Source organism: Hippichthys cyanospilos, chromosome 6 (genome assembly GCF_059441005.1).
Source record: "Hippichthys cyanospilos isolate Australia breed blue-spotted pipefish chromosome 6, RoL_Hcya_1.0, whole genome shotgun sequence".
Lineage (NCBI taxonomy): Eukaryota > Metazoa > Chordata > Actinopteri > Syngnathiformes > Syngnathidae > Hippichthys > Hippichthys cyanospilos.
Window position 1 is genome coordinate 233734 of NC_142374.1, and position 10715 is coordinate 244448.

The 10715-nt window shown below is 43.7% G+C and overlaps 1 pseudogene; it reads left to right on the top strand.

The window, feature by feature from the left end:
- The first annotated feature begins 3517 nt into the window (after positions 1–3517).
- Positions 3518–4386, top strand: LOC148421779 (uncharacterized; annotated as a pseudogene).
- The last annotated feature ends 6329 nt before the right edge of the window (positions 4387–10715 follow it).

Sequence of the window (10715 nt, forward strand, 5' to 3'; positions counted from 1 at the left end):
GGTAAAAATAGATCTCCCAACTTGATTACTGCGTCCAGAGGGATCACCTCCTGTGATCGAAAACATTGGAGCCTGGAATGTGCGCACTCTATAGGATAGTGCATCCAGTGACAGACCAAAGAGGAGAGCTGCCCTTTCTAATAACCGCCGGTCAGATGAAGGACAACTAAAGTAGGAGAAAGGTGGCTACACTTTCTTTTGGAAAGGGAAAGCTGCTGATGAGCCCAGGATACATGGTGTTGGGTTCGCCATCAGGAACCAACTCATCAGTCATCACTCTGAACTTTCTGTGGGGAACTTTCTCATGACCATCCATCTGAGGCTTGACAATAACCAGATGGCAACAGCTGTGAGTGTCTGTACTCCTACCCTTGACTCTGAGCAGGAAGTGAAAGAGACCTTCAACGCCTGCCTAGATGAGACACTGTCAAGAATCCCTAGAGAGGATGAGATTATTCTTCTAGGACAAGCATGTCAAACATACGGCCCGCGGGCCGGACCCGGCCCGTTGGATGATTTAATCCGGCCCGGCATAAATTTCTGAGTATGTCAAAAAAAGAAGCGAGTCTCTAGCTCATTTCGATCAAAAGTTATGATTTTTTAAAATAAATACAAATCAAATGCTCCCTCTGGCCGCTAGGGGGCAGTAAATGTGTACAAGAGCTCACGTCCAGCATGCGGCACTGACACGAGTTAGTACCAGGAAATAAACATTCACAACGTGATGTGTCCAACTAAAAATGAACCAGCAATCTTGCCTCACCATTCACCACTACTAAATAAGTTATCGGTCAACACACCCTTCCCAAAATGGCACTGTCAAAAAAAAGAAAAGTGGACACGGAGTGCAGGGTTTTTCAGGAAAAATGGACTGAGAATTATTTATTCACAGAAGTGAATGCAAAACCAGTGTGCTTGGTATGTAATCAGCAAGTTGCAGTGTTCAAAGAGTTTAATATTCGGCGCCACTACGAGACTCATCATAAAGACAAGTATGACCACTTGAAAGGACAAATAAGGAAAGACGAGATAAACAAATTGGTCGCTGGTCTGAAGAAACAGCAGTCTGCTTTTACACGGAGCCGCGATATTGCTGATGGGGCTGTAAGAGCCAGCTACATTATTGCCAACGAGCTGGTGCAGGCATCCAAGCCATTTTCTGATGGGGAGTTTGTAAAAACATGCATGCTGAAGGCTGCAGAAGTCGTGTGCCCTGAAAAGAGACCTGCCTTTGCCAATATTAGTCTAACAAGGAACACTGTCGCAGATCGGGTGACAGAACTCTCAAGTGACTTGAGCAGCCAATTGAAAGAAAAAATCAAATCATTTTTCGCATTTTCAATTGCAATAGATGAGAGCACCGATGTCACAGATATTGCTCAACTGGCAATATTCATTAGAGGTGTTGATGAAACTTTGACCATCACAGAGGAGCTGCTTGAATTGGTGCCCATGAATGACACCACAACAGCAGATGACATTTTCAGCGCTCTCGTTGGAGCGCTGGACAAAGTGGGAGCGGACTGGTCCCGTGCCGTGAGCCTGGCGACCGACGGTGCGCCATCAATGGTGGGGAGAAAGGCAGGCGTTGCCACAAAATTCCGTGACAAAGTACAGACCGCAAATGGAAGACAAGAGTTTTGGGCATTTCACTGCATTTTGCACCAGGAGGCGTTATGTTGCAAAACACTCCAAATGGACCATGTTATGAGCGTGGTTGTGAAAACTGTCAATTTCATCAGAGCTCGTGGTCTAAATCACCGCCAGTTTGACTAATTTCTCAGTGATAATGACATTCATGCTGGCCTACCATACCACACTGATGTGCGCTGGTTAAGCAAAGGTGCAGTACTCAAGCGCTTCTTTGAGCTACGAGGCGAAATTGGACAGTTCATGGAGAAGAAGGGACGCCCAGTAAAGGAACTTAAATGCAAGGAATGGGTGCAGGATCTTGCCTTCATGGTTGATATTACACAACACTTGAATACACTTAACACTACATTGCAGGGCCGTAACAGCGTTGTCACTCAATATTACGACAGCATAAGTGCGTTCAAGATGAAACTGTCACTGTGGGAGACGCAGCTATCCAGCGGTGACACCACGCACTTCTCTTGTCTCACAGCTGTGCGTCCGAAGGCACCGGACCGTCCCGATAACGATTTGGATAAATATAAAGACAAAATAACAGATTTGCTGCGAGAGTTTGAGCAGAGGTTTCAGGTTTTCAGTGAACTTGAGAACAAATTTGGCTTTTTTCGCTCGCCATTTACAGTGAAGCCTTCTGATTTGCCAGCTGACATTCAGCTCGAGCTTATTGACTTGCAGTGCGATTCCGCTATGAAGGATGAATTTGGGTCCGTGGGATTGGATACGTTTTATCAGTATCTTGTGCTAGGTTACCCCAAATTAACAGCCATGGCTGCAAAGGTTCTCTCCATGTTTGGGACTACTTATCTTTGTGAACAGGTGTTCTCCGTGATGAACAATAATAAAACAAAGCAGCGCTCAAGGTTAACAAATAAACACTTGAATGACATTGTTAAATGTGCTGCTACTCAGGATTTGACACCTGATATCGACGCACTTGTAAAGGCAAAAAGATGCCAAGTTTCAGGAACCAGCAGCAGCACGTAGACTGCAGGAGTGCAGTGAGAGAGAGAAAAAAAGTGTGATGACACGACATTTGTTTGCACTCATGAATACAGATCATTGAAAATAAGATTAATCTGGTTTCATATTAAAGACAATTAATATTGTGCAGTATATTCTCAGCTTCAGTAGGCCCAGCCTAGTAGTTTGATCTGATGTAGTATCTTATTGCCCATGCACTGCTAAAACTTTTATTTTGTATTTCTTTTTTATTTATTTCAAAGCAGTATGACAATTAAGGCAAAAATATTTTTTTCATAGCTCCCACTTGAGTTTGTTTAGTGTGGTGAGTTGGTTCAGGTGTAAAACTGCATTCACTCAACTGTTAAAATAAACCAGTTGTTAACACATTCAATGCCAAACATGAAAATCATTTTTTTTCCATTGTTTGTGAATAAATGTGTTGTGCTTAGAAAAGATCCCTTGTCATCCATGATTATAATATGTAGGGTAGGCTACAAATGTAGGCTGAATGATAAAGCATAGTACTGAAAAACAAAGCTAAATATTTGGAGTTGACATTCTTTTACTGATCCGGCCCACCTGAGAACAGAAAGTCTGGATCCGGCCCCAGAGCCAAACTGAGTTTGACATGCCTGTTCTAGGAGATTTCAATTCCAGGGTCCGCCGAGACCAAGACCTCTGGAAGGGAACCATGGGAAAAGAAGGCATCAGGAAAATCAACTCCAATAGAATACTTCTCAGCATATGTACTTAGTTCGACCTCACTATGACCAACACTCTCATTCGCCAGAAAATCAAACGCAAGGCATCCTGGAGACACCCACGCTACAAACAGTGGCATCTTATAGACTATGTCGTTGTACGGGCCAGGAACTGTCACGACGTAAACATCACAAGGGCCATGATTGATTCAGATGACTGTGGGACAGATCAACGCCTCATACACTCTACGTTGTCCATTAAACTAAAGAGGAAGAGGAGGATACAAAAGAAGCAGATCCGGCCAAGATTCAACCTTGGAGGTCTGAATGACACTGTCACCCAACAGAAGCTTCTGGTTTGTCTGGGCGAATGTCTTCAACAGGAATATCCTGATAACATTGAAGAGCGCTGGAACCTGCTTAAATCCACTATCTTTGATACCTGTAAAACCACCCTAGTGTATAAAAGTCCAAAAAATACCAGGACTGGTTTGATGAAAATGACACAGTGATAGAACAGCTCATCTCCAATAAGAGTAAAGCCTTTCATGCCTGACAAAATGACAAAACATGCCAGAGCAAAAGAGCATCTCACTACAGAGCCAAGGCAGAAGTCCAGAGCCAGGTGAGAGCACTCAAGAACTCCTGGTCAACAGAAAGGGCTCTGGAAATCCAGAGACTGGCAGACTCTGGCGATACCAGAAGCTTTTTCATTGCCACCAAGGCTGTTTATGGGCCAAGCTACCATGGCCTAAATCCCTTGCGCTCAAAGGACGGGCAGAAGCTGCTGAAGGACAATCAGTCTAACAACACATGGTGGAGGAGTACTTTCAGTAACTCCTCAAACGTGACAGCACAACTGACCCAATCTGTATCAGCCATATCCTCCAGAGTCCCGTCAGAGAAGTCATTGGGGAACCCCCTCACAATGACAGTGGTCCAGGATGCCATCAGGAGCCTTAAGAACAACATGGCCACCGGTCCAGATGAGATTCCAGCAGAGATCCACACCCTCCTGCTTAGCTCTGGGAAAAAGAAGGGCTTCCCTCAGAGCTCAGAAATGTTCTAATAGTGACCATATTCAAGAAGGGGACAAGGCAGAATGTAGAAACTACAGGAATAGTTCACTTCTGTCAACAACAAAGTCCTTGCCCGTATTCTGGTAAACTGACTGCTACCACTGCCTGAGGAAATACTCCCAGAATCACAATGCAGGTTCTATCCATCCAGAGGCACAGCCGACATGATCTTCAAAGCACACCAACTACAGGAGAAATGCTGTGAACTAGGGTGGCCTCTGTACATGGCCTTCATAGACGTGACTAAGGCTTTTGAAACTATACACCGTGTTAGGCCCTGTAGAGTATACAAACAAGGCATGGCTGCCATGAGAAGTACATCAGGATACTGAGGCTTCTACATGACGGCATGTCAGCCACAGTGGTCACCAACAGCGACTTTGAGTCAAAGCCTTTCACAGTGGAAACAAGCATCAAACAGGGATGCATTGTTGCACAACCCTATTTGTAATCTTCATTGCAGCAATGCTACGTCACATAGGCGAAGAGCTGCCTCGGGGGTCCCAACTGATTTTCAACCTGCTCAGGCTCAAAGCTAAGAACAAGGTCTCCAACACTACCATTGTGGAGCTCCAATTTGCTGATGATAATGCAATTGCAGCACACTCTGCAGAAGACCTCCAGGGCATCCTGAATGCTTTTGCCAAGGCTTTCAGAGCCCTGGGTCTAGCTTTGAACATCACAAAGACCCAGGTTCTACATCAACCCCCACCCAACCAACCATCTAATCAACCCACCATAAAAGTGGACAACACCCCCCCTTGTAACCGTTGGCCACTTCCCCTACCTTGGCAGCCTCCTCTCGTCTAAAGCTGACATTGACTCAGAGGACAACCATTGCCTGAGCTGTGCCAATGGAGCAAGACTCAGGAAAAGAGTTTTTGAGGACCGGGATTTAAAGGCCCAAACAAAACTAGTCTACAGAGCTGTTGTCCTTTCTACTTGCTATGTGGAGCTGAGTCATGGACCAACTATAGCCGGCACCTCCGAGCCCTGGAAGGATACCACCAAAGATCTCTGCGGAAGATCCTGGGGATCAGCTGGGAAGACAGACACACCAACATCAGCATTCTGGAGGAAGCAAACATGCTTAGCATCACTACCACAATAATGTTGCACCAGCTCAGATGGATAGGTCATGTCATCCGCATGCCCAACACACGTCTTCCCAAACAAATCCTCTATTCACAACTCAGGGAAGGTCAGCAAGCTGCTGGCGGCCAAAAGAAATGTTTCAAGGACAAAATTAAAATCAGTCTGAAGAAATTTAACATCACACCAAGTGACTGGGAGCACCTTGCACTGGACAGGTGCACTTGGAAAAAAATCCTTGCAGAAAAAAACAGAAAACAGAAAAAAACAGAAAACAGTAAAAAACAGAAACAGGCCCCGAAACCACAAACCATTTTGACTTTCCCCTGCCCACATTACACCAAAATATGTGGCTCACGGATCGGCCTCCACAGTCATCTGAGGACTCACAAGTAGATGACCCTGTGAAGAGGACAGTCATACTCACTTCGAGAGACCACCGATGATGATGATGATTACTGCCCTTATTGCTCTGTTACTGCTTTTTGTTTTGTTTTATTGCCTACCTTATTTTTTGCTCGATTAAGAAATGTAGTCTGCTAGGGGACGTGAACAGAATAAGTATTTCATCATGTGGTATTACTTTGCAAATAGCAATAAAACTCTTGAAACTTGTATGTGTAGTACTAGTATATTATTAGTTAGCTGTTTATGTCTAATAAATCACATCTGATTGAAGTTTATGAGAGTAGGAAACAATTTCTCAAGTCTACAAGAGAATGGAAGTAAATAGTTTATAATCAAAATTTAGAACACTAATTGACCTGTAATTTCCACATCTTTGTTTTGTCTTTTCCTTCTTTTGGGATAATTGATCTGGTTACCTCTATCCCAGAGGGTGGAATGACCCCTTCCTGTATACAGAATTAAATGTTCAGTTGCAGTGGCTTAGTATTTGCCTTAGACAGCAACACTAATGGCTATCATACCCACCAGGGCCGACCGCCTTCCCTGCTTTCAGCCTGGAAATAGCTTAATGCCACTGGCACTGTAGATTTAGATGAGTATGCTTCTGCAGTTACCAGCTACATAAGCACATACATAGTCAGCTACAATTACTAAGCATCTCAGAAAATATCCCAATCCTAACCCTAACCCCCAACCCAAAGCCCTGGATAAACTGTGATATGATGGCCAAATTACGTACATGTGCACCTGCTTTTGTTTCAAACACCGCTGAGGACTACAAAAAGGCCAGATATGACCAGAGCAGAGCCATCAGAGAGGCCAAGTGACAGTACAGGCAGCAGTTGGAGGGCTACTAAGCCAACGCTGACCCTCAATCCATGTAGGAAGGACTTCGTCACATCACGGATCATCAACAGAGGAGCAACGCAGTCACATCCAGCCAAGCAACACTGTCAGATGAGCTGAATTAGTTCTATGCCCACTTTGATGCTAGGAATCCTGATCAGCAGAGAAGGATGCTGGGCGTACTGTGTGCACGGGACCATCCTCTCATGTTAACACCAGCAGATGAGCTGAACAAACCTGTGAAAAGCTATGAGTCCAGATAACATCCACAGCCATGCACTCAGAGTTTGCTCGTCAGAGCTTGCTGATGTGTTTGCGGACATCTTTAACCTGTCCCTTGCACAAGCCTCTGTCCCCACCTGTTTCAAGGCCTCCACCATAGTGCCCGTCCCCAAGAAACACACCGTTACCTGCCTGAATGACTACGGTTCCATAGCGCTCACCCCAATCATAATGAAGTGCATTTAGAGGATTGTGATGATTCATATCAAAAATACCATTCCAAACAACATGGACCCTCTACAATTTGCATATCGTCAAAACAGGCCTGTGGATGATGCAGTCAACACCGCCATCCACACAGCGCAAGGACACATATGTAAGAATGCTCTTTGTCGATTACAGCTCAGCATTCAACACAGTCATCCTTGACAAACTGACAAATTCCTCACACTGGGTGTGGCACCCTGCCTTGACAACTGGATACTGAACTTTCTCACAGGCAGATCCCAATCAGAGTCTACAACCACACATCCAAGACCATAAATGTAAGCACAGGGACACCCCAGGCCTGTGTGCTGAGCCCCTTGCTTTACACACATTACTTATGACTGTGTAGCCTCCCAAAACAACACCAGCTTAATTAAGTACACTGATGACACTACAGTCATCGGAATGATCACTGGTGGGGTTGAGACAGCATATAGGAAACAGGTGGAGGACCTTGCAACCTGGTGTCGGAACAACAATCTCCACCTCAACACAGAAGAGACCAAAGAACTGATCATAGACCCAAGGTGGGAGCTGGGGCTGCACAAATCACCACAAACCACACCAATGGGACTGAGACTGCTTTTGGAAAAATAAGTTATACAGAGACATCTCTTCAGTGTAGGTACAAAACAGCATCCCCTGTCAAAGCTCCCAGAAGGGGAAAATTCAAAAACTCCAATTTGGAGAAAATCAGAAACCTTCAGAAGCAACCACAGGTTGGAGGAGCCCCTATCCAGGCTCACAGGTTGAAGTGGATGCTGCGTGTACCAAATACAGACAAATACAGACAGATAATACAGATTAAAGCGATCTTTAAACCCGCAATGCTCGTTCAAGTCATTCTTCACCATCTAGCTAGGCCCCTTTCCGAGCCGTTAGAAGAGGGCACAAAAAAGAAGAAGAAATCTGCAGACAGGCCCATTAACTAAATGCTTGTGAGTATAAATGTGTTTTTAGTCAGAAGCTAAAGATTTCTAGAGGTAGCTGCGCGAACTTCCATAGGTAGGGCATTCCAGAGTACTGGCGTGTGAATGGAAACAGCCCTTGATCCCATGGACTTCTTTTTAGCCCGCATGGTCGATAACAAACCGGCATTTTGTGACTGAAGTTGTCAAGGTGGAAGATATGGTGATGCTACGTTGACGAGATAGGAAAGAGTAAACCGTGTAAAATTTTATGAGTAATTAACAACACCTTAAAATCACATCTTGTGTATTTTAAGCCAATGCGGGTCAGCTAATATCGGAGTAATATTATTGAACTTTCTCGTCCTTGTGAACAGTCTCACTGCTGCATTTTGTACAGACTGCAGGCTTTTGACGCAGGACATGGGAAGCCCAGAAAACAAGATGTTACAATAGTCAAAGCGCGAAGTAACAAATGCATGAATTAATGTTTCAGTTTTGCTAGGAGACAGAATAGGGTGAAGTTTAGCGATATTGTAAAGGCGAAAAAAATGCTGTTCTCATCGTGTTCTTAATATGCGTCTGAAAATTGCATGAAATCGTGTGCTGAATGGAGGGAGCTATGGTTAATCTGCTGCTGTTGTGTTAGCTTTGCTACCGTATCAAATAAATATTTAGGGTTGTATTTATGAAGGCCAATCGTTTTGGAAAAATAATTTGTTTTAGCTAATCTAAGAGCCTCTTTATATTTCGGCAAGCTATCGCACCAGACCTGACGGAAAACTTCGAGCTTAGTTGTTCGCCATTTAAGCTCAAGTTTTCGACTTATCAATTTAAGCGTGCGCGTTTCATCCGTAAAGTGTGCCGCTTCGGACGAGTTTTAAGTCTTAACGGTGCTATAAAGTTTAGGGAATTTAAAAGAACCATATTCAAATTGTTTGAGAACTTATCGACTGAACCAATGAAAGATGGAAAAGCAGCTGTTGTGAAAGGCAGTAGTTCAGAAAGTGCAGCTGTGGTTGATGAGATAATATTTCGGCTCTTATAGCCTTGGTGGTGGTCAGTAAGACTGAGCTAGGATTTGAATGTTTTAAGATAATGATTAGACATCACGTTAGTGTTAAAATAATTGTAAATATAGGTATTGTACATTTGTTACAAAGTGGAAATGCTTGCAATGAAGAAAAGCTTTGCTGTGAGAATGATTACCCCTTTTAGCACTGAAACCTTCATGTAGTTTGGGACCTCTGTATCAGATAAAAGAGAGGGGCTTTGGGAGAGGCTGGCAGAGTGCAGTAGAATTGACCTTGGCCCAGTCCTCTTTGCTCCTCTCATGCATGAACTGGAAAAAGATTGCTTTTTCTCCTTATTTGTGCAGTTTCTTACAAATGTCTAACAAATGAACCTGACAGATAGTATGCGGCAAAATTGTGAAATTTGAGGCAGTAAACATTAAATCTAAGATATTGCCATTCCGGTGTGTCGCTGCTTCAATTTTTTTGTGTAAAACCAAAAGCACCGATTATTGCTTGAAATGCTACAGTAAATGGCTCCAATGGGGAGTTCATATGAATATTGAAGTCACCAATAATTAATATATTATTCACATGAGTTATTAGGATTATCAAACTACTCTGCTCTAGCTGACGGACGCATCCAGGAGAGAAAGCCTGTCCATGAGAATGCTGCAGGTGTTGCAAGTAATTGATGCGGTGGAGGTGCACGAAGCCATTCTTACCTTAGTACAGCCGAGTGAATACTTACGCTAGCAGAGTTGCATGAAAACAAAGATGAACGAAGCTAGGTGTTGTTCAGAGATTCGGCGAATCACCAGCTGACGAAGAATAGAAACAATGCTCAAAAATAAAGGAAAGAAAAACACCAGCCTGATGTGGACACAGGCCTGACGGACAAAAATAGAAATAGAAAAATGTCACCATTTCCACCTCTGTCCCACTGATGAATAGTGGTGGTTTGTGTAGCTTCTTGTGGTATTGTCTGCGTTGAGGTGGAGAATAAATCGGAAACATTAATATGAATAGACTCTTGAGGGCAGGGGTGCTCAATTTGTCGATCGTGATATACCAACAGTTGCAAAGGTACTATTGGTAGTTCGCATGACATTTAAAAAAAAGATGCCAGCCTATCAACCATGCAGTCACTTGATTGATATACAGGGTAGCCATTCAGATGACATCTGAACTTAATTTGCGGTGCAAACAACGGCGTAAAGTGTAGTAAAACGAACAAGCTAGTCATCGAGTTAACTCCGGTTTTTAGCCCCCGTTTTTTTCTCTTAAACCTAAGAAAGGGTATAAAATTGAGAGGGGGAACTGGACAAAGTAAGAAGACAAAAACGTATCACTTCCATATGGATTGGGAGGAGGACTTTATTTTTCACTATGACATTTTCGAAGTGCGTTTGCCTGATCTGCCAGTCTACCATTGCAATACAAAAGAAGGAAATGTGGAGCGACATTTTCGTACTGTTCATGGAAAGTACAACACCGACAAACTCCATTAACGACAAAAAATTTACATATATTGGCTCATGCGGTAATGCATGTACATCAATA